Consider the following 26,058-nt stretch of genomic DNA (forward strand, 5'->3'; position numbering starts at 1 on the left):
AGAGGCCCAGAACCAGCCCGAGCCAGCCGCCTCTGATGGTTTCAGTGACCCTCCCTGCCCCCTACCTTTTGTTTTCTGTAAGAGGGGTGCCACCGAGGTGATTTCCTTGCCTGAAGCAGGGATTTCACCTAAGCACGTTTGATGTGCGTTGCAGCATGGTGTGAAGATGTGCACAGCAGGGAGATATGACGCCAGCAGGAATTCCTTTACAAAGGAAAAGCGTCACCTGCACTGGCCATCCCTTTCCCCCTGCTGTGCACATCTTCGCACTCTCTGCTCCAAGAGTCCTGCTGTGTGAGCTTGTGTTTCATGACTCACCTCTCAAGTGAGGCCCCGCCTGCCCTGCGCATTTTGGACACAGCTTTTCGAAGAACACCTCAACTGATTTTTTTTTCAGGAGCTGTCCTTACTTGTATCCAGTCTGTACTTGGAGCATTGCTCAACCCGCAGATCTGCTCGAGGAGAGGACACACTGCAATGGTAAATGTTAGAGGGCTGTGTTAAGAGCACCACACTTGCGTCCTGTGGGTCCTGTACAAGCATTCTACATGTGACCCGGCGCTGTACGCGCAGTACATCCCGGGTTTACACGCATCAGTTTCCCGACTGAACACAGTGAATAGGGGCGCACGATAGTGCTGCTCATTGCGTCCTATGGCCCCTTCATTGGTTGGAAGTGATTGTTGAGGTAGAGAGGAGCTGTGAATGTGCGTAAGCACGGATATAGCACCTAGTGGGTTTTGGCACTGGTGACAGTGCTTGTGCTGGCTATGAAAGCGGCACATTGAGGTAGGGTGCATGGAAGCACCTACAGTTGGTACCTGGGGTTGCGCTGTCGCCAGATGCTGGCAACAGTGGCCCAACTTCTAATAGGAAGGCGCTACCAGTTGAGCAGAAAGCAACTCTAATTTAATGCTTGACTGGTCCGTTCTATAATCAATCCAATTTTATTATTTTTAACAAATCTTGCCACTGGAGGGCGTTACTTGGTTGGAAATAATATGTTGGGCCCTGGTACCCCACAATGTTTGTGCACTGATGGATGCAGGTGCTTGGATTCGGTTTTTGCACTCCTGTGTGGGCTGTAGGGTCACATGGTGAAGTGAGAGCAGAGATCCTGCGTTGAGAATGATGGCTGTGAAGTTTTGCGACACCTGGTGTGTCCTCACCTTACACCAAAAGTGTAATGAAGGTGGTGGTCAGGAGCGCGTGCTAGGCCTCAGTTCAGCTGTGTGGGCTTGGGGCAGTGATGCCTCAGATACGTGCCCCCATGTCTTTTGAGTGGGCCGGACAGTGGTACTATGGAAGGGTGGTACTTGCAAGTGATGCTGTTGCAAAGCAGATCGTAGCCTCATTTTCAGCAAGTGGCCTTGAGGCGGTGGAGCCCCTGGCATGTCCTTGCAAGAGATGAGATGCCGATGTGAAGCAGAACAAGCCCCCTTATCTGCTGAGTGGCCTGACCAGTGGTGCCAAATGGGGGGGGGGGGGGGGGGGGGGGGGGTTGGTCCCTGGGATGTTGTTTGAAGCATATGGGACCCATTTCTAATACATCAAGTCAAGAGGTAGGTTGGCCTTTCTAAAGTAGTCCGCAGAACTGTAACAACAGATGATGGCCAAATATATCTACCATGTCTTTGGTTTGGATTGGTGGTATGTGTATTGTAATCAGGTTCATAAGTTTATTTGTGGATTTTTTGTATATTTTCAAGTTTTTCTTCGATTCACCCTCTATCTCAATAAAGACCGATAATACCTGCAAATCTTAAACATTCACTGTGCAGTAATTCAATTGTTACATCATCATAATACACAATTTAAGAACATAACAATAAATAAAACAAATTTTGTGCGCACTGCATTGCATTTGGCGATGCAGTGCACGCAACGAAATTCGTTTTATTTATTTTTATGTTTACTTACCTGTATTTGGCTGTATTCCATAGTTTACTACCCCCCACCCTGCCCCTTTCCACCCCACGTCACCGCCCGGCAGCACTCCCACCACTGACCGCTACTGGTTCTTTGTAAAAATTTCCTCCATCTGAAGCCAGGCCCAATTTGTTAAGCTGATATATAATACCAGGCTTGTTCCCAGGCCATAAGTCTAGACTAGGATAATTACTTTTTCTTAGTTTCATTTCATATTTTGTTTACTAGACAATTTGGCTTGTGTGTGGTCTCATTTTGTTATTTTCTTCATTCTTCAGTATTATTTGGCCATTTGTTAAACATGTACGCCTGGAGCCTCTTGGTGCTATAGATATGAAACTGATAACAGATTCAGCTTGGTGGAAGGAATTATAGAGTGAAAATACAGGTTTTTTGCTTTTTCCTTTATTTCAGGCGGGATAGTGGTCTCTAATGGTACAGAATAATCTAACACCTTACACAAACACACAAGTACAACACCATTTGAAAGACTTAGTTTATTAAATGCAACTTTATTCTATATAGATTCCCTTCCTTATGCATTTAGATACCTTTCATGTACTTACGTATCTTTATATTGATTACTTTGCACTACCCTAGATCTCACCATATATCTCTCGCAATATATTCCCTACCTCCACTCTGACTCATCTCAAACCTCTCTCTACTACTCTCTCCAATGCACTGCCCTATTTCTAACCCTATACCTCTATCAGTATATTCTCTACCTACACTCTTTCATTCATCCTAAACCCAATACTCTTCTCTCCTCTACCCCTCCTTCCATCATCTCATACCTCTTTTACTATTCAGATCTCCCAAGCAAGCCTTTCTAAACCCTTCCCTCTGACTCTTCCACCTCCATCCCAAATCCCTTCCTACTGCTATGAACTCCCCAAAAAAACACATTCTAGACCCTTCCTTTTTCTATCCGTCCACTATTCCTTTTCAATACAAAATAAAGACTAAGATTTCCACCACTCAGATTAATTTCATATTTCCCTATATCAGTCCCCACTAATTCTGTTTGAGTTCCAGAGTAGCGTGCTACCCACCAAAAAGCGCTTCAACACCTCACATGGGGTAGTAAGTGCAATATAAATGCAAACCTTTTCCCTCTTCTATCCCTGCGCTATGCTTCTCAATCCAATTAACAGACTAACATGTCCAGTGCTCAAATTACTTTCATATTTCATTATACTAATTCACCACTGATCCTCTATGGGTCCCAGAGTAGCGTGCTACCCACCGAAAAAGCTCTTAATCGCCTTATCAGGGTTAGTGAGCGCTATATAAATGCAATTATAATAGGAGCTGCACCAGCCGAAGGGGTGAGGACTGGAACTTTGTGACAGGGATACAATTACCAAGTTCTGTGTTTTTGCAGTATCAACAGCCTGGCAATTGACCTGTCTTTTGAAGAACAGCAAATGTAACATGATATTATCAAAATGTAAATGCTTTATTATTTCTCATGCACCCTCTGAATTCCAGCATGGTGATGATGGGGGTGCTGCTGCACAGCATCCCACCCGCCACTACTTCCACTGCCTATACATTAAAGCACCATGCTTTAATGTCTGTGCTGCCAATAAATTAATGTTTGTTGGTGCTATAGTTTGTAACAACACTTCAAATGGACACATTGCAAAATCTCAAATTCCTTCTCTGTCTTTGCGGGGTGGACAGAGTCCCCTTTTTTGTGTGAATTATATCTGTGAGAGAGTAGCATGTTGTTCTGGGCTGTTTTGACCCAGTTTCATGGGCATTCCATTAGAAAAAAGGTTGTAATTTTAACCATCTACATAATATCGTTGTGAGACAATTTAATGTATTTGAGTGACACTTTATTAAAAGATGAACACAACCCTTGTCTGTTATATAAATGGTTCACATTACCCTCTGTTCTCCAATTGAATTCTCATAAAACTGATTGTTGTCTAGTTTCGAATGCAGAATTTGCCATTTCTTTTTCTTAGCTTGGCCTGAGCATTACCCGATCCTGATTGTCTGCCATTTTAGCCCCGCCCCCATTGATTAACATGTTAACCACGCCCCTTTGTATGTCATGTTAGCCCCCCCCGAACTTAAGACCTAGTTGCGCCCCTGGCCGGAAGTGCACTGTGGATCGTCATTGGGGACTTGGTGTCTGTTACCGAGGGGTGGGGGAGCGTTGGTGCGATGGTGAGTTTGTAGTGCTCACCGGTCTGTAGGAAATGAACATCCCAGACCGCACAGAGGTGAAGATCTCAGTGTCCCAGTGACAAAACAATGAACATTCCAGAACACAGAGGTTAAGAGCTCAGTGTCCCAGTGTCAAACCAATGAACATTCCAGCCCACACAGAGGTGAAGAGCTCAGTGTCCCAGTGCCAAACCAATGAACATTCCAGAGCACAGAGGTGAAGAGCTCAGTGTCCCAGTGTCAAACCAATGAGTGTCAAACCAATGAACATTCCAGAGCACAGAGGTGAAGAGCTCAGTGTCCCAGTGTCAAACCAATGAACATTCCAGAGCACAGAGGTGAAGAGCTCAGTGTCCCAGTGACAAACCAATGAACATTCCAGGGCACAGATGTGAAGAGTTCAGTGTCCCAGTGAAAAACCAATGAACATTCCATACCACACAGAGGTGAAGACCTCTGTATCCCAGTGTCAAATCAATTAATATCCCAGACTGCACAGAGGTAGAGCTCTGTTCCTCTGTGCCAAACCAATGAACATTCCAGCCCATACAGAGGTGAAGAGCTCAGTGTCCAGTTAAACCAATGAACATTCCAAAGCACAGATGTGCAGAGCTCAGTGTCCCAGTGAAAAATCAATGAATATTCTATACCACACAGAGGCGAAGACCTCTGTATCACAGTGTCTAATCAATTAACATCCCAGACCGCACAGAGGTAGAGCTCTGTTCCTCTGTGCCAAACCAATTAACATTCCAGCCAACACAGAGGCGAAGAGCTCTGTATCCCAGTGCCGAACTAATGAACATTCCATAGAGCACGGAGGTGAAGAGCTCAGTGTCCCAGTGTTAAACCAATGAACATTCCAGAGAACAGAGTTGAAGAGCTCAGTGTCCCAGTGACAAACCAATGAACATTCCAGCCCACACAGAGGTTAAGAACTCAGGGCCCGATTCACAGAACTAACTTAAGATGAAATCCTAAACTTACTACTTTTGGTATTCACAGAAGTTAGGATTTTGTCTTAAGTTTGTCTTAAGACAGACTTAAGACAGACCTAAGTTAGGATTTTGTCTTAAGTCTGTCTTAAGTCTGTCTTAAGACAAAATCCTAACTTCTGTGAATACCAAAAGTTGTAAGTTTAGGATTTTGTCTTAAGTTAGTTCTGTGAATCGGGCCCTCAGTGTCCAGTTAAACTAATGAACATTCCTAAGCACAGATGTGAAGAGCTCAGTGCCCCAGTGAAAAACCAATGAACATTCCAGACTGCACAGTGGCAAAGCCCTCTGCATCCCAGGGCCAAACCAATGAACATCACAGACTGAAGACAGATGAAGAGCTCTATTTCCCAGTGCCAAACCAATGATCATCCCAGACCACACAGAGAGGTAGAGCTCTCGGTCTCAGTGCCAAACCAATGAGTATTCCAGAGAGCACAGAGTTGAACAGCTATGTATTCCAGTGGCAAGCCAATGAACAAACAATAAAGGGGTGAAGAGATCTGTGCCCCAGTGCCAAACCATTGAACATTCCAGACTGCAGAGAGGTGAAGGGCTCTGTATCACAGTGCCAAACCAATGAACATCCCAGTCCACACAGAGGCAAAGAGCTCAGTGTCCCAGTGCCAAAACAATGAACATTCCAGTCCACACAGAAGCAAAGAGCTCAGTGTCCCAGTGTCAAACCAATGAACATTCCAGACCACACAGAGGCGAAGAGCTCTGTTTCCCAGGGCCAAACCAATAAACATCCCAGACCACACAGAGATGAAGAGAACGGTTTCCCAGTGCCAAACCAATGAACATCCCAGTCCACACAGAGGCAAAGAGCTCAGTGTCCCAGTTAAACAAATGAACATCCCAGTCCACACAGAGGCAAAATGCTCAGTGTCCCAGTGCCAAACCAATGAACATCCCAGTCCACACAGAGGCAAAGAGCTCAGTGTCCCAGTGCCAAACCAATGAACATTCCAGACCACACAGAGGCGAAGAGCTCTGTTTCCCAGGGCCAAACCAATGAACATCCCAGACCACACAGGGATGAAGAGAACGGTTTCCCGGGGCCAAAGAAGGAGTATTCCAGCTGGCACCGGAGGTGAAGAGCTCACTATCTCACTGCCAAACCAATGATTACCCCAGTGGCAAACAATGACCATCAGAGAGCACAGAGGCGAACATCTCTGTACCCTTGACTCAAACCTTGGGAATTCTACACAGCACAGAGGTAAAACACTCTAGGTGTCAAATGCCTCTGTAACCAAGGGCAACACCATCAAACCATTGAGACAACACAGAGGTGATCAACTCTGCAATACAGATACAAAACAAAGAGCATGAAAATTCATGACGGCCAACAGGGAAAGGTCTGTATCAATGCTCCAAACCTATTCACATTCCAGGAAGCAGAAGTGAAAGGCTCTTAAATGATTTAAAACACTAAGTCAATGAGAAAGAAAACAGGCAAATGTCTTTATAGCCACCCAGGAGGCATGTGGGTAGATCAGTCAAATTGAGCTGAGTGTGGTAGGGGCACTTATTGGTTAGACTTTTACAGTTTGGGGTGAAAGTAATGAGAGCAAATGGGGGTAATGCATAGTACATATGTTGGAGGTACAGGGTGTGGAATTGCAAGTGTGGATGTTTAATGGCATGCGGTCTGCATTGCAGGTTGATTGCATTTTAATAGTATTTCTATTTTGCGAAAGCTTTTATAATGGAAGCGGTTAATGGAGAATCCGAAGAAATAATTTCACAGCCATTAACACAAAATGGCAACATTTGTTTCAAAAACTAAAACACAACAGTGACAAAATTAAATGTGGAATTAATAATGGAATTCCAATCTTTTCTGCAATTCTGAAAATCAATCTGCCAGTGATTATAATTCAGTAAAGCTAGTGAGCATAATTTATCAAAATGTATACAAATTCAATGTACAATCATGTAAACCACATTTGAGTCATTAACGTACCTTGTGGTACTCACAAGAACTTGCCAAACACCTCCCGATCTTCTTCAAGGAACCAATGCTAACCACACAGCCCATCATCACCACAGAAGAGACCTCCACCACCATGGAGTCCATCCACTCTGAGGTCCCATCGGCCCCTGCCCACAAAACACCTACTTTGGAGGATTGCAACTCATCAGCACCGTGCTCGTACCCATTCTGGCTGCCACCACCTTTTCTGCGACTTTCTCAGATGCCTGGAAACCCACAACTGGCCTTCCTTTGCTGAAGAAACTCTTTTTGAACCCTTTAACGCTCACCAACTACCGACCAATCTCCCTGTGACCATTCCCTGCCAAGGTCTTAGAGAAAATCCTTAACAGACACCTCACTGAACACCTCAATGACTACCAACTCCTCAATATTTCAAATATTAAAAATTCCTAGGCAACTTAAACCCTGCAGGATGGCAGGTACAACAACACAGTGGATAATGACAGAACCTCAGTGTACTGAACTCGTGACGACAGAATATATAAAAAAATATTATTAATTTATTATTGCATATAAAAGTATATAAAAAAGACATATAAAAGACAATTTTGTTGTCTAACATGTAAATAATCACAATACATACCAAACAATATGAGACATCAAATCACGAAAACAATGTATGGAAATCAGATATACATTCAAAGAAAATCACAATATATGCCAAACAGTGTGAGACATAAAATCATAAAAACAATGTATGAAAATCAGATATACATTCAATGATAAAATACAATGCAAAAAATTGAAGGAACTAGCCAACTACAGACCAATCTCCCTGCGACCATTCCCTGCCAAGGTCTTTTAGAAAATCCTTAACAGACACCTCACTGAATACCTCAATGACTACCAACTCCTCAATGCCACTCTGTCTAATTTCAGGCCAAGCGGGTAAATATATAAACCAGGTACTTTCTGTTTCATAAACTAATTTCATACCAAAGCACAGCATGGAAACCGACCTCATCGCCACGCTGCAATGGATGACGTCCACATGTTTCCAGACAGAGGAGACACAGTGACCCTCATCCTCCCGGAGCTCTGTGCATCTGCATCGTTTGACACAGTCTCCCACCCCATCTTCATCAAACGCCTACACAACATTGGAATCGAAAGACACTCGCTCTGATAGATCCGCTTCTCTCTGACCAGAAGGACCCAGTAAGTCAGTTGAGTTTGTGGGTGTCCGAGGTGTATGGTGCCAGGCTGTGAAGGTCCGCAAAGATACTCCCACTGCCTGACACCCTTCAACGCATACATGACCCCTCTAGCCAGCATTATCCACTCTGACAACATTAACGTCCTCTCCTATGCTGACGATATGCAGCTCATTCTCTCCTTCACAGGCAAGACGCCCAGTACCCGGATCAAGTTCAATGCGTGCATGACTGAAATCACCCACTGGATGAAAACCAGCTGTCTAAAGCTGAACATCGATAATACATAAATCATGATCTTTGGGAAGAGCGCCAACACCCACATATCATGATCATCATCGACATCACACTCGACATGACTGCCCAAGTCAATGCCATCGAGTGAAGATGCTGGGGAATATTTTTAAATGGCTCCCAATTAGTACCCTAAAAATCGTTACGCACACGCTGGTCACAAGAAAAAAAATGGACTACGGGAGCACGCTGTATGCTGGGGTCAACAAAAACTCCCCAGAAGGCTGCGGACCATTCAGAACTCAGAAGCCAGAATCACTCTCGACCTCCCACACCACACCTTAAGGAACACCACAGGCTCATCATTCGGAAATTAGCACAATTCAGACTCCTCACCCACACCTTCAAGATGCTACAAAACACTAGCACAGCCTACCTCAACAATCACATCTGCTTTCAAAAACCTTCCACACAGCGCAGCTCGTCGAAACTCCTACATGCACAAATCCCATTCATACGGAAACGAGATCTGGCAGTCGAGCCTTCTCCTACATCGCTCCTAAAGCGTGGAATGACCGGCCATCGCACAGAAGAGCCTCCTCCTCACTTCTTGAACTTAGCTGTTCGAGTAGTCACACTAGGCCCTTGGTGTTGCTAGACCCACACCTGCTCAGCACCAGGATACCCTCCTGGGTAATAGTGCGCTCTACAAATTTGCATAACATAAAACCAACAATAAATGGCTTATTGCGCGGTCAACAACGTCTACTCCAAAGCACCACAGGGTCATTTGTGCAGTGAGAACTAAAGAAGTTATATCAGTGCACGGATTGATGCTGAAAAAATGAGTGAGCAAAGAAGTTGGAGCGAATAATGGTTACACCCGTAAACACAGCCGCCACACTTCAAGGGAAGGTAACAACAGATAGAGCTCACAACACACTCCTGTCTCAGCATCTGTGGGACAGATTCGGCCACTTGCACTTGCAGGAGGGGTGACTACGAGGAGGGGCACAGTAAGGGAAGCACAGAGGGACAGTGTGAGACTGTGAGAAGGGCAGAGGGACGGAGAAATGGAGAGGGACAAACAGTGAGAGGGACAGTGCCAGTAAGACAGGCAAACAACAGAGAGATGAAGCAATGACAGAGAGATAACTAGGTTCACATGCAAAGAGGCAGATCACTAGAGGCAAACAGATGGAGGAAGACAGAAGCAGACAGTGGCAGACAAAGACAGGAAATAGACAGAGCCACATAAATGGGAGCAGAAAGCTAGATAGAGGGAGCTAGCTACAAAGAAGCAGATGTATGGATGGATGGATAGATAGATGGATGGATGGGTGGATCAAAAGACCCATATATAGACAGGTAGCAATAGATCTACATGGAGAGAGAGAGAGAGAGAGAGAGAGAGAGAGACAGACCCATCTATAGACAGGTAGCAATAGATCTACATGGGGGGGAGAGAGAGAGAGAGAGAGAGAGAGAGAGAGAGAGAGAGAGAGAGAGAGAGAGAGAGAGACCCATATATAGACAGGTAGCAATAGATCTACATGGAGAGAGAGAGAGAGAGAGAGAGAGAGAGAGAGAGAGAGATTCACATGGTGATGGATTGACCGAAATGGAGAGACTGCTGTGGAGACCATATGTAAATGTAAATATTTTTGTTTTTAGTTTACCATTCCAAGATTTGTGGACGTAGATCCGGGCATTCCACTGAATCTTGAGCCCGACGCGCGGCTCCTTTGCAGCTCCATGCCCTATGGATCCCTCAAGCCCAAAACGAGTCGAGCCATCATGTGGCTTCTGCTCGTCACTTACACTGCACACTTATGTGCCAAAAATTAAAAACAAACAAGTGTTCTTTGATGTAAAATGGGCAAGAGAAATAGAGACCCATCATGCACAACAAAGGCATAGTTTGAACACAGAAGAGTGATTAAACATTAAAAAGTGTAAAGCAGCCTTTTGTCCCACCACACTCTGACCTGCCTTTTAATTCCCTTCTTTTGATTAATGTGAATCGCTTCTTACAGGGAAAGTTTACACTCTTGAGGGTTACACCAACTTCACCTCTTTAAATACTAAAGTTATTTCTGAACCTATTGTGTGTATTTCCCAAGAGCATGTATGCAGCAATGAAATACAGGGAAGCACAGTTTAAAAGAGCACAGTCATGGAGAACGACACATGTTGCAGAATTATTGAACACTTATAATGACATGCTGTGCCATTTATCATATATATATATTTTTTCCATAGTTAATTATGAGTTGCATCATACACAGGTTAAGGCATTTGTTTGAAGTATTGTACAGTTCATTGTTGTACAAAAATTCTTCTTGTTTTGTTGTTTTGTATCCAGAGCGATATCTTATGGTATTGTTTCTGAATTTTTACAAAGATTCTATTGCAGCCTCACAGTATTTCAAATGCAGTTGAATCTGATGCAGGCTTGTGGTCTCCGTTTATTCAGAAAGCAGCCGACGCGTTTCGCCCCCACGGGGCTAACAAGCCAGGGGCTTTTTCAAGACTGAAGTATTGCAATACTAAAGATGGTCATGATAAAATCCCTATTTATTGTGACATTATAATTGTTAATAACAATAAATGCCCCACTTCGTGTGAAAAAACGCAGCAATCCGGTGATAAACATAGCACACCCTTTAGCTATAACTTTCATAAGTGAAAGTGAGTCTATTGTGTAGATGTAATATATCTATTGTCCCTTTCCAAATGAGGTTGTGTGTTCATATTAAAAACTGCAAATGACTGTTCACTGGCATGCCATGGGGGTGTAATAAACATATGCCATATATATTGCTGTTGTATTATTCCTTTAATATCTCATGAAGTTCCTAGAGGGGTGTATTTAAGTATTAATTAGAATGTCACTAAGGACGATAAAAGGTCATTTATTCAAGTATCAGCATGATAATTGTGGACTACCTTATTTGTCTAACTAATTGGGTCCTTGAAGGGAAAGAAAAAAGAACAAGGGGCAAGTCTTGAATGTTGAATGATTAAAAATAAGTAATTAACCATATGTTTTCTAGAGAGATACCGTTAGGTACAGGTAAGGTGCCATTACTATTGGGAATGATGTGTACCAATGTCGTCGTTGGGTCAGGGCAAATATAGCAGAAGTTCGTACGAAGGTCTCCTGTTTTGTGGACGGAGAGGATGTGGTACAGTGCTTAATTTGTGCCAGTGGTTTCCAGTGCTCAGCATCGGCACTTAATCATCAACAATGGTGCAAAATTTCACACTCATTTTTGGTAGGCATGGAGATTAAGGGGCCCATTAGGATGGCGGGCAGATTGCCCCCGCCAGGCTGGCGGTAGCCACCACCCGCCCGCCATCCTCAGCTAAATGCCCCCCGCCATGTTAGTATGGCGGGGTGACCGCGGCGGACGGAAAGAATATGGTTGGCAGTGTCAAATAGACATGCCACTATGTTAGACCTTTTCCGCCCCGGTCGCAAGGCGACCGGGGTGGAAAAGCGGCAGCTGTCATATAGGCGAGACCTATTGGCTTTCCAGCCCTTGTTTTCAGATACCTCCAACCCCGCATCCGCTGGGACAGTGGACGCTTTCAACACACATTGGAGACTGCCGCTTGTTTGCCCTACAGTGTAAGGCTGACTGGACCACACAAAAACAGAACACGCTGACTGTCAACCTTTTCTAGGTTTTTTAGGTATTTTTTTCACATTTTATATGATCTCGTTCATAATGCAAAAACACGATACGTTTTCAAACTATTTGTTTTTGAGATTTTCCGTTTCTGGTTATTTCTTTTCGAAGTTTGGATGTCTAATTACAACCTAGATTCGCACCTTTTATTTAAAAATTATAATGGGGAATAACATGGACCTGCATCCCCTTGGTAAGGTTACGGAAAATCTGCTTCGCATCCTATGCGGCCAGTCCTGGGGACGATGTTCATCCTCGGCGCGTCACGTGGTACCCAACCAGAAAGGGAGTGCAGGTGACAGGTGTGTTTGTCTGTGGAAACCCGAGCGCCGGAAGATGGTTCCCCTGGTTTACATAAAGGTGGACCACAACTAGGGCCGTAACAAGGGATGCAAGGGATGCAGAGGCGCAATAGGACCCAGGTTCCGGGCTACTTCAGCAAAATGTATTCACCTCTTTTTAAAAGCAAGCACGTATGCCGTCTTCATCAATACAGCTGCAGTGTTTCGAGGCCCACCACTAGATAGAGACAGAATCCATGTTTTCACTTTCTTTCGAGTACTCTATTCAATACCTCCAAACGGGTGCTTATGTGGCACCCGCATAAACGAGATAAGTGCGCAGGGGGTTGCCCACTAAGTTCTAGACCCAGGCCTCGCAAACACTTCAGGCAAGTCTAGATTCTAACAAGCCGTGCTGGGTCCTCCTGGGTTTGCTGTTCCCACTTCACCCTGGTTATCTCCACCCCTTCAGTCAGGGCCGGCGCTAGGCATGGGCAGCGTGGGCAGCTGCACAGGGCCTCGCAGCCAGGGGGCCTCGCGCTTTCAAATGCTTCAGAGTTTGGAGGCCCAGGGGGCCCAGGAGGCCCAGGAGGCCCAAGGGATTTAATCAATATCTGCCTGCCTTGGCCTAATCGCTGCATCTGCATGAGGATAGCAGCGATTAGACAGGTAATTAAAGAGCCGTTACGTGTGAAGTGCGCCCTGCCCCTGGTTGAATAAGAAGCAGGATAACCTGCAGGGCGCTGAAGGAAAGATAGAATGACGGCGCCTCACACTGAAAACAGCTCAGCTCACCCAGGACTAGGAAAGGGAGCACAGAGTAAATGAAAGGGGTGCGAAATACGGAATCAAGTGAGAGGGGGCGGGGGGGAGCAGATAGGTGTGATAGCAGCCAGACAAGAGGTGCAGGAAGAGGAGCACAATCAAAATGTACAATTGGCTGGAGCAGGGCTTTCAGTGTGTTAGGTCCCTCGAGTCTTTACCTGGTGGTAAATTAAAATCGACATTAAAACAGGCCCCTATTGGACCCTATATTCATGTCCTTTACTTTACCTACAAAAACAAGGATCCTGCATCAGCACAATAATTGTATAACACATTGGCCGGGTTGGACATTAGAGCAATCAGGCAGTGGGTAATGGTCTAATCTGCCAGGTGAGTATTTGACCTGTTTTTTGGGCTGTTTGTTTGCCTGCTTCATGGTCAGATGAAGATATTTTTAATGTTGATTTTCATTATGTTAAAACAAACATTGCCTGCAGCAAAATCAAATCTATGCAATCTCCCATACCTTACAAAAAACGTAAACAGCATGTCCCTACAAGTTAAAAACTGCCCTACTTTTGACACTTTTCTAGCTAACTAATTCACTAATGGGGGCCACTTTTATTTTTGTGTTGGGCCTATTTCCTGACCCTATGAGGTCACTTCCTGTCAGGTTAAATCTTATGCAAATTATAGGGGCCTCGCATGTTCCTATTCTGCCCGGGGCCCCACAAATCCTCGGACCGGCCCTGCCTTCAGTGCCTATCGCTGCTTCTTCATGCTAAGTAAGAGCCCGTCGAATGGCGGGGCAGGAAACTAGCAGCAGGAGGCAGACATAATAACTCTTTCAATCTCTGAGCTTGTCTAATTCTGAGATCCGTTAAACGAGGCACGCACGGGGATGGATGGGCATTTTTTCATATTGGCTGACAAGGACCCAATTAGAAGTTAAAGTTCCTTCGACCTCGACTTTGTAATTGGCGAGCTGCGCTTTGTCGACAGCTGCCAGTTTGTGCCGGGCCCCCAGTACAACTGGGGATCTGATCTGAGCAGAGTCGTGTGTGTGTGTCATCACACACCACTGTCGCGAGAGGCAGCCCTAACGAGCGCTGTCACATCAGATCTGCGCGCGAGGCGCTCACTCAGCTGCAGTCCCGGGACGCGACGGTAAAAAGCCCAGCAGAACGCGCTCATCGTCAAGCGGCGCGTGCAGGAGAGGGGGCAGTGATGAGCGCGTGCGTCAAGCAGCGCGTGCCAGCCTGTGATTTGACTGGGAGAGATATATTCACAGCCGCTGCCTGACTTCCATACAGCTGCAGGCCTAGCTGGGCCCAGGCCGCCAGCTATCTGCCTTAAGGTCATACAGACAGCAGAGTCTGTGTCACCTGGCTCCAGTGCTTAAACGCTGCCTGCTCCCATCTCCTCTCACCCCCTGCTGCTACAAACTATTACTCCCTCCACCCTCCAACAAACAACTTGGCACCAGCATGAATTGCTAATCTGTGCATAATTCAAGCGGGTGGGGGTGATGCGGAGATGTGTTCAAAGACCAGTCTCTATTCTGATGCAATCAACTAGGGAATGCACTCAAAAAACCGATAGCACACAAGTCACAAGAAGTTATAACAAAATCCCAAGTGGCCGGGGTGAAGATCAGTGGAGGGCTGCTGGTACGTATGTAGAACCAGCTGCCTGACACAAGTAAAGCTGTGCTGGACATGAGTCTGTTCCACGTCAGGAGATTGGCAACGATGGCTCAGTCCTCGGACAGCGTCTGAAAATCTCGAACGACACCCTGAGAATCTTAAACTAGCACTTTGTGACATCACAGAGGAACACTGACAGGCCCCGTAGAATCTTAAACTAGCACTTTGTGACATCACAGAGGAACACTGGCAGGTCCCGTAGAATCTTAAACTAGCACTTTGAGACATCACAGAGGAACTCTGGCAGGTCCAGTAGAATCTTAAACTAGCACTTTGTGACATCACAGAGGAACACTGGCAGGTCCCGTAGAATCTTAAACTAGCACTTTGTGACATCACAGAGGAACACTGGCAGGTCCCGTAGAATCTTAAACTAGCACTTTGTGACATCACAGAGGAACACTGGCAGGTCCCGTAGAATCTTAAACTAGCACTTTGTGACATCACAGAGGAACACTGGCAGGCCCGTAGAATCTTAAACTAGCACTTTGTGACATCACAGAGGAACACTGGCAGGCCCGTAGAATCTTAAACTAGCACTTTGTGACATCACAGAGGAACACTGGCAGGTCCCGTAGAATCTTAAACTAGCACTTTGAGACATCACAGAGGAACTCTGGCAGGTCCAGTAGAATCTTAAACTAGCACTTTGTGACATCACAGAGGAACACTGGCAGGTCCCATAGAATCTTAAACTAGCACTTTGTGACATCACAGAGGAACACTGGCAGGCCCGTAGAATCTTAAACTAGCACTTTGTGACATCACAGAGGAACTCTGACAGGTCCTGGAGAATCATAGCACTTTGAGACATCACAGAGGAACACTGGCAGGTCCCGTAGAATCTTAAACTAGCACTTTCTGACATCACAGAGGAACACTGGTAGGTCCCGTAGAATCTTAAACTAGCCTTTGTGACATCACAGAAGAACACTGACAGGTCCCGTAGAATCTTAAACTAGCACTTTGTGACATCACAGAGGAACACTGGCAGGTCCCGTAGAATCTTAAACTAGCACTTTGTGACATCACAGAGGAACACTGGCAGGTCCCGTAGAATCTTAAACTAGCACTTTGAGACATCACAGAGGAACACTGGCAGGTCCCGTAGAATCTTAAACTAGCACTTTGAGACATCACAGAGGAACACTGGCAGGTCCCGTAGAATCTTAAACTAGCACTTTGAGACATCACAGAGGAACACTGGCAGGTCCCGTAGAATCTTAAACTAGCGCTTTGTGACATGACAGAGGAACACTGACAGGTCCCGTAGAATCTTAAACTAGCACTTTGTGGCATCACAGAGGAACACTGGCAGGTCCCGTAGAATCTTAAACTAGCACTTTGTGACATCACAGAGGAACACTGACAGGTCCCGTAGAATCTTAAACTAGCACTTTGAGACATCACAGAGGAACACTGGCAGGTCCTGTAGAATCTTAAACTAGCACTTTGTGACATGACAGAGGAACACTGACAGGTCCCGTAGAATCTTAAACTAGTACTTTGAGACATCACAGAGGAACACTGGCAGGTCCTGTAGAATCTTAAACTAGCACTTTGAGACATCACAGAGGAACACTGGCAGGTCCAGTAGAATCTTAAACTAGCACTTTGTGACATGACAGAGGGACACTGACAGGTCCCGTAGAATCTTAAACTAGCACTTTGTGGCATCACAGAGGAACACTGGCAGGTCCCGTAGAATCTTAAACTAGCACTTTGTGACATCACAGAGGAACACTGACAGGTCCCGTAGAATCTTAAACTAGCACTTTGAGACATCACAGAGGAACACTGGCAGGTCCTGTAGAATCTTAAACTAGCACTTTGTGACATCACAGAGGAACTCTGACAGGTCCTGGAGAATCCTAGACAAGCAGTTTTTGACATCACAGAGGAACTCTGACAGGTCGGAGATTCCTAATCTAGCAATTTGTGACATCACAGAGGAACACTGACAGGTTCAGGAGAATCCTAAATTAGACTTTTTGACATCACAGAGGAACTCTGAAAGGCCCTGGAGATTCACTGACAGGTCCTGGTGAATGTAGATTCTCCAAGTTTGTGTAAAGAGAATCTGGATTTCTTTAAAGAAACAGAGGCTAGCATTATGCATTCACTTTTATTGCCAGCTCCTTGCAGCACTTCAAAGAATGACATCACTTAACACTACAAAGTTCCAGAACTTTAGAATGTCCAAAACGAAAATAAACTCTGACCCAGCAGCCATCTTTCTCTTTTAGGCAGCTCCGGTACCATAACTCGCAACCTTAAACTTCTGCAAACGATAAACATGAGCTTCTCGCCATCTCCTATTGGTTATCTGAAGCAAACAACAAATCTGAATTCAATAGTCCCAAAATACAAAGAAATTTAACAAAACATAAAGAAAAACTTGATAATTCCACTCCCCCTCCAAACACTTACCTGGGAGGATGGGAGGGAACATGCTAGCCTCCGTGTCCTTAATGAAATCCAGATTCTCTCTACACAAACTTGGAGAATCTACATTTCATGACCAGACCAGAGGCTAGCATTATGCATGTTCAAAGCAGTGATAGAACCACAGGCGACACATGGCCCAATGGTTTCAAATAAAACCTTGCAAACACATCAGCATTTGACCAATCTGCTGCATGCAAAATTCCCTCCAAACGTCCTCCTGACATAAAGGACTTACTTGCCATAGCACCTCTTACCGAATTAGCACCAAACTCTTGCAGATTTACACCTGCCTCAAGCATACAACATCTCACCTATCAAGTGATGGTTGCTGAGGAAACCGGTCTAAATTACCTCACATACAAGATCTACAATTGTTCGTCACCATGCCTTCTGAATTCACATAATCTGCTTTCATACTCCTACAAGTATCCAACAACACACAATTTAGTGTGATCCCAAAACTTAGGATAACAAATCGAAGAAGACTTGCATTTCGTCCTTCTAGTAACTATAAATATTACCCTATCCAGATTATAACACCTGTTGCTAACCTCCAAAGCACGAACATCAGACACTCTACTAAAAGAAATCAGACACAGTAAAGTAGCCAACTTACCTGATAACGGCTTCAGACTCAGAAACCTATTCATAGGCCACCCTTCAAACAAAAGAAGAAGCTTGTTTACTTCCCACAAACAATTGTACCTCGGATTAGGTGGTCTCCGCAACTTCACACCTTTCATAACCCTACAGACTAATGGTGCTCTACCTATAGGAAAACCTCCAACTAAACCATGACCTGCAGCAATTGCAGACCTCTTAACAATTAATAGTCCTATAACTCAAACCCTTTAGAAACAAAGATGATAAAAAAATTGTCAACTCTATGGCAGATGCCTCCACGTGATCCAAATCCCGTTCCATGCACCAACAAACCCATTTCTTTCATGCTCCAACATATCTCTTTCTTGTTCCTGGGGCCCAAGGCTCCCTGAGCAATGCTTGAGCCTGATCTGAAAGACCTCAGAACTGCACACCTCTCCCGAAATCTTCCAAACAAGAAGGCTCAATGCCCCTTCCAAAACCAACGGATGAAAAACTCTTTCTTTCCCTAGAAGCACGTCCTCTGACTCCCGAATCAAATATTTCTCCTCTACTGCCATCTCCAACAAACATCGAAACCACGCCTGGACTGCCCAAATCGGCATCACATGGACCAACTGACAGCTCTGCCTCCTCTCCATCAACAACACCCTCTGAATCATCACGAAAGGAGGAAAGGCATAACCTTTATCCTTCCTCCAATCCTGTTGAAATGCATTCACCTCCTCCGTCAACGGGTCCTTCTCCAGCTGCAATAACTTTCCAACTGATACATCAACCTTGACGCAAACAGATCCACATCCAGTGGCCCCCAAACATCATAAATCCTTTGGAAATAAAGAACATTCAGCTTCCAATGGCTGCAATCTTTGAGAAACCTTGAATTCTTGTCTGCCACCATATTGTCCTGTCCCGGAAAATATTCCGCCTTCAAAACAATCTTCTGCTCTAAACAAAAACTCCAAATCCTATTTGCCAACAAAGTCACATTCCTTGATCTGCTTCCACCCAATATGTTTATATATCGGACCGCTGAAACATTGTCCATCATTAATAACACATTGAACTTCCGTAATTTCTGCCCAAAACTCTGCAAAGCATAAAGACCTGCTCTCATCTCCAAACCATCTCTGATTTCTCCTCCAAAGACCATCTTCCACATGTCTCCTGATTCTCCAGACATACTCCCCATCCAAATAGACTCGCGTCTGTCTCCAAAACAAAATCTGGACAAGTCCCAAATATTGCCCTTCCATTCCAGGCTTCCAGATTCTCTAACCACCAGAATAACTCTTCACGAGCCTCTACTGAAAGAACCACTTGATCTCCATACCACAGTCGTACCTCAGGGCCTCTGCCTTCAATCTCTGTAGAGCCCTGTGATGAAGCGGCCCGGAAAAACCACCTGAACAGAGGAAGAAAACAAACCAATCACCCTTGCAAACTCCTCAGAGTAACTCTCTCCTTCCTCAACATCCCTTTCACCTCTGACTTTATTTTTGCTACCTTTTACTCTGGGAAACTTAAATTTTTTTCCACTATCTACCATAAAACCCCCAAACTCCAAACATTGACTTGGCATCAAGACCGACTTTTCCCTGTTGATCAAGAAACCTAATCCTTCCAAAAGATCCGTAGTCAGAAGTAACAGTTTTTTCAACTCCTCTTGATTTTGATACATTATTAAAAAGTTGTCTAAATACATTATCATACGCACACCTCTCTGTCTTAGAAACTTGGCCACAGATCTCGACACCTTCGTAAAACACCATGGTGCCGAAGCCAGACCAAAGGGTAGGGAAGAAAACTGATACAGTGCTCCAAATCACCTGAATTGAAGAAATCTGCTATTCTCCCCCGCAATAGAAATTGTGAAATACGCATCCTTCAAGGTCTAACTTCACCAACCAATCTTTCTCCTGAAGACTGTCCCTCAACAGATGGATACTTTCCATCTTCAAATGCTTGTACACAACAAACTGATTTCACCCTCTCAAATTTATCACGGGTCTCCAACCTGTTTCCTACTTCTTTACCAAAAATATAGTACTTACAAACTGCCGATCCTTTTCTGATACTTTCGGAACGGCTCCCTTCCGCAACATTAACAACACCTCTACTCCTACTACCTCTTGCAATTCTATTTGAAAACCCAATTGATTTGGTTCCTTCAACTGAATCAGTACTTTCTCGAACTCTATAACATATCCTTTTATAGTTTTAATAACCCAACTATCCTTGGTTATACTCTCCTAATTTTCTACAAACTATTGTAATTTTCCCCCGACCTCGCAAGGGATAGAACCAAAATTGGTCTTTGTCCTCACCTTGAGTCCCTTGAGAGAACTGCACAAGTCGTCTTGCTTAGCGCATCCTGCCTGATCTGCCTCTCTGAGGGTAGAATCCAGTGGCTGACTGGAAACCTCTGAACGCAACACGTCCCTGCAACTGGTACTGAGCCCTACTGAAAGATCAGCCGGGGAAACGGGCCCTTGCCCCAGCCCGGTCAAATCAAAAACACCTCTTCCAAAGACCCTCCTTAAAGATAAGGATTAAGGTACAGGGTTGAGAGTATTGCGACACGTAGTGGCGCCTCAACAGGTGACGTAAGTATAAATCATAACAGAATATTCAACGGTGCTACAGACGAGAGGATAACCCAAAACTTCCAAACTAGACCGAAGTCCACAAACAATTTGTACATATGATCAACCGCGGAAGTCAGTGGCATACCGGCAGCATACTTGCTGCTTGCCATGTAGAGAGGAAGTGTATAAGCGCTCCGTTTTCTGGTACTGCCCAGTGTTTCACAGTCGGATTTGACAGTTTTATTGAATTACACTACAGCCGGGATGGAAGTACAACCGGTGGAGAGTACACACCTAACTTTAGCCACCTGTCCTATAGCCCTGAATAAGTCTTGGGTTACACCCTGACGAAACACGTGTTGGCTGGGCATCTGAAATAGACTAAACAAAAAGAATACATCTATCAACTATTGTGATTGTGTTATTTTGCAAAACGCACAGTATTCATACTGTTAACCCCTTCAGTGCTGCGAACGTCCAACTGTCGTCGCATGCACTACCTCCCCAGTGCTGCGCACGACCATTGGACGTCCATTCAGCACTAGTTCCAATGGACAGCGCAGCACTGGGGAGGGATATTTGCGCCGCATCAAAGGGGTTAATGAAACTTACGTGTGCACAGATCGTATGTACAAACCCTCCTTAAAGATGATTGGGCCTTGTCCAAACTGGTGAAAGTAGAAACATATTTTCCAACCTCTTTCACCAGTCCCTCGCCAAATAGATATTCTTTATTGTCCTCAGAAGGCCTTTTTTTTTTGCAAAGTCCCCTAATTTAGAACTTATTCTCATAAGGATCGCCTTGCGTCTTTCTGCTGAATGCCGCATTTGCATTACCTAAAAACATATCGCTCTTTGCAACCAACCTCTCTAGAGTTTATTATCTATTTGAACATCTTTCTTCTTCGCCTCTTCAGCCATGTCCATAGTACGCACCAAAGGCCCCAACACGTCCAACAAACAATCTTGGCCATGCTTAAGAGCCCTTTACAACCCTTTCCTGGGGCTGCGCCTCATTTTAAACAGAAAGCTGATAAATACGGATCCAGATCCGGTGTCATGCAAGCCTTTCCGTGCACCATAGGACGAGAACGCTCTGCTCAACCTCCGTACACTAGTCCCTCTGCACACCCGTGCATACCTGTCAGGTGTAAATTCCTATTCGTAACAAACCTCCACTGCAGCAACGTGCAATTTATCACTTTAATTTTTAGAAAAGCGCACATTGCCACTTCTGTACACCTATTCAAGAAGGTGCTAGGTTTTGATACAAAGTCTGGCCTGACTGTCCAAGTAGATCTAAGTTAGTGTCAAAAGCTATGTTTGGTTGCAGTAGTTTGCCACAGTAAGGCCCCGTTGATGCAAAGCGATACACATCAGCGCAGTGATACTTATGCTGAGAAAGGGGCACCTTTCCAGGGCAGATCAATTTTTCTGCTGGTCAGTAAATACAATGGGCCTCATTTATGAGAAAGGACGCATCGCTGCGTGAAAGCAGCGATGCGTCACTTCTCAGTGCGCCCTCCTTGCGAGATGATTGATGCGTCATATTTACAGTATGACGTATCATGTCGCAAGGAGTTACAGATACGTCAGTATTTCTGAAGTATCTGTAAGCGCAAAAGTGACGCATTGCTGGAGTGTGTCACAAAAGTGACGCAACTCTAGCAATGCGTCCTTTCACATGGGGCAAGCCCCATGTGAAAGGGCCTGCATCAGTCTTACGCCTGCTGTGAGGCAGGCGCAAGATTTTGACGCAATAGCGTCCTAGAAGTGACGCAGTGAAATCTCATAGATTTCACTGCGTCACTTCTACGACCCTTCCTTGCGTCAATATGCCCCCCTTGCATACATTATACCTGGAACAGGTATAATGTGGCGCAGGGGTTTACAAAGTGACGCATCTACCTAGATGCATCACTTTGTAAATATGGCGCAACAAGGCACATTTTTTACGCCACTGGTGCGTCACAAAAAGTGACACACCGGCGGCGTAAAAGTGACGCACAGCCTCATAAATGAGGCCCAATGCGTTGCTTAGGGTGGGTTTGCACCGGCGCAAAGCCTTAGCAAATCTGGGCAGCAGCTCCCACCTCTCAGAAAGATGCCAACCCTACAGAGTACATTTACTGAGTTCAGACTTTTCAGCATCTTTTTGTGCAGAATCCAGAAATTCAGCGCACACACTTGAGCGAAAAGCGCTGCTCCCAGGGTACCGATGGCCGCCATCATGACCTTCACGGTTACAAGACAGGGGCCTCTGAGCGCGGCACGGCTGCTCTAACAGTTCAGTATAAACATATCTCCCATCTTCTCGCTGCAGAAAGGGCCTGGGGGAGGCACAATATTTCAGGAAGCTTTATTTCACGAATACACCAATGTCAGACAGGATGCTTTTTTTTTGTTTCACGTCTAATCCCCCAGCAAGACGGAGACATCTGTGAGTCTGAGAACATTGCTCATGCTGCAGAGGACGGGAGAGAGAGGAGCGAGCTGCCTTGTGCAGGCTCCAGCCCCTCCATATATCTTTTAAATCGCAGGGCAAAGCATCCCAAGGCCTCCCAGGTCTTTGATTGAAACGTATTTGTATTCACTTTTTTCTTGTAGTCAACCCACAAGCGCTCAGCTGTCACACCAGGAGCTGCATTGAGACATTAAAGCGTGGCATCTTAAAAGAACCAATGACAGAGTGTCAAACCTCATTACAGTGTTGTCACAACGCACAACAATACAAAATGCCCAATTTCAGAGGATAAGAAAATACTCACATGCGTAAACCAGGCAATTCGCATTCTTCAGCGTTTGGGCAACCTGGTGCACGTGCATCACCAGATGTCGGTAACAGACTGGACCGGTTCGTGCATAGCTGGGCCCATGTGTCTCGCAGACGCAATGTGTGATGCTGAGGTGTAGTGTATAGTTCTACTGTGACCTTGCAGAATACCGCAACCCAAGGCTTTAAGTGGGATGAAAAAACTGGGGGATCTCTCAAGGGGCGTGGTCAATGTAATTAAGGGCGTGGCTTAAAAACACTTAAGCTAAAAATCTGTGCTTAGCATAGTGTGCCTCCCAACATGTATTTTGCTGTTTCTGTCATTGCATCCAGATATATGATACAACAAGTAACATCATACCTACAAGAAGTCAGGACTATTGGCTTTGTCAATGGTTGTTAGTTGCATGAGATTATTAAGCAGCAACTAGGCTTGTATATAATACTGAAAAAGCTTCCACCACGACAATGTTGCTGCTCCTGAGTTTCAGAAAAAGAAGGGAAATCCAGAGAGAAAATGATTCTCTTTAAAGGATTTCCCTTAATCTACAGCGCTCACCTGGCATGACATCAGGCGCACAACAACATTACGGGGCTTCAATCCCCCCTCAACCCCCCCCCAAATCCCCCCCCCCCCCCGTCGTGTGAGTCAGCCCAGGCAGAGACAGCCTGGAGACCATCTAATTGCAGCCGCAACCGAGTACTTAACAGGTCTTTAAAAGACCATCTACTTGTAAATGAGGCTTTTGTTGTGTTTTCACCCCATCTTACAGCCACTCTGTCTATGGTTCGAAGAATTAACCCCCCCCCCCGAAATTTGGCTCTAGTTGTCACCCTGCATGACATCATGCAGTAACTTCTCTGCTAGTGAGATGTGAGCAGTGTGAGCAGTGTACATCGATGTGCCTGCTGTCACTGCAGTCCGGAAAAACGGACCGCCTGTGCTAGGGCACAAAACCAAGCCCGATAGAGACCCGTTTCGAGCCCCCCTTTAAAAAACTGCTGGTGCACAGCACTGGTGAGACCCGGCCCACTTAAAGCCCTGCCGTAACCTTTAGTGGATCTCCCTGATCTGTAGCAAACCTCTGTCGTTCTTGACGGAAACAGGCACTTCCCTGAAAAACCCAAGGATGAGTGTAACTCACACAATTTCAGGTAGCATAATTGACTTAAAATTACCGCAAAATCGAGCATAATGCATGTTTCGTTAAAAACAAAATTACCTGGACAGTCTGGGTAAAAATACAATTCGCAAATGTAATTTTGAATTGATTTCCGGTTGCTTTCATTCAAAACACTGCTGCTTGCCTTCAGATTTGTAGCTTTGCACAAAAAAATTACCCGAACGATCCATTTGGGTAAAAAAATCTACCTGAAATGTTTGTTGACCACCACGCTAAAGCAACTGCTGCTCACATTCAAACCCTGCCGTTCGCATTTAAATTTGTAGTTTTCTTGTAAAAAATTACCTGAACAGTCCGTTTGGAGAAAAAATTTACCTAAAATGTTGCTCACATTAAAAAAAAAACAAGCATTTGCAATGCCATAGGTCTTGCATTTGCGACAGATTGAGCTATTGGCATTGTAAATGACAATTCCTTTTGTTTATGCGTTTTGAAAACCTGCAAGGGGTGCATAAACACGCAATGCGTACTTATAGTCCTTGTGAGGAAATATGAATTTTTATGATCGATTGTGTCCCCTATCTTAGACCCCAACGACTCCGTGTACGCGCTACAAGTACATGTATGTTCCCTCCACTTCTAGCTATGAAGACGCAAATACATTTGCGTCCAACGTTAACATGTCCTCTTTCAGATCCACCATGAATGGGTCGAATATTCCGTTCCTAAGTATGCCTTGCCAACGTCTTTATGTGGTGTACTTTACACGTTTTTCAGCTCTGGCGAAGTAGGCCCTGAATTCTGCCATCAAGCCTTTTCCTGCCTTCTGACTCTGAATGTTTCAGCCTGGGCCTGCATCTGTACCCGTGACCTCTGCCCTACTCCCTACGCGACTAACGGTGCTTGGTTCAGCCTGTTGCCTGCCAAGACTGTATTCAACCTTCAAGATATCTGCTCCGCTCCTCGAAAAATACATTCCTGTCTAGTAGTTCAAGTAAACATCCTTCCAGCTGCAGGGCAAAGGGCCCGGCCTCACTGTCTCCGTGCAAGTAATTCATAGCTCCTGTTGCCATGGTAGGCCCATGCCCCCTCGTATCTCATGCAGACACGTAGACGCTTATACACGCACTCTCAGCTCAGTATAGAATAGCCTCTGTCCGAGAGACCTTTCCTTCCAGATAATACAGTTCCTTAAACATGAGATATTAGATACGATTTGGGATTAGGTTGATCTGACATCCCAGACTTCTGTCTCCACATGTAGGGCTAAATGTCAAGTCCCCTTCACCCTCCAGTGACACGTCAATCACACGTCATGCTACCTGCGCGCGCATCTCTGCCATGTATTTCTGCTGACACTGCAGGATTCTCTTATGGATCCACCTACTTGTGACATCATGTTAATGACGTTTCTAGTTACGCCTTCTGCATCTGCCTTTACTGTAATGCATTGACTATATATATGAATGATTGTCAATAAAATATTGTCTGTCAGTCCCTTCCCGAACCTACGTGGTGACGGAATGGTATGCCACCTTTGGTTCGAACCAAAATACCCATTCCTTTTTAAGGAA

Source organism: Lissotriton vulgaris, chromosome 10 (assembly GCF_964263255.1).
Source record: "Lissotriton vulgaris chromosome 10, aLisVul1.2, whole genome shotgun sequence".
Classification (NCBI taxonomy): Eukaryota; Metazoa; Chordata; class Amphibia; order Caudata; family Salamandridae; genus Lissotriton; species Lissotriton vulgaris.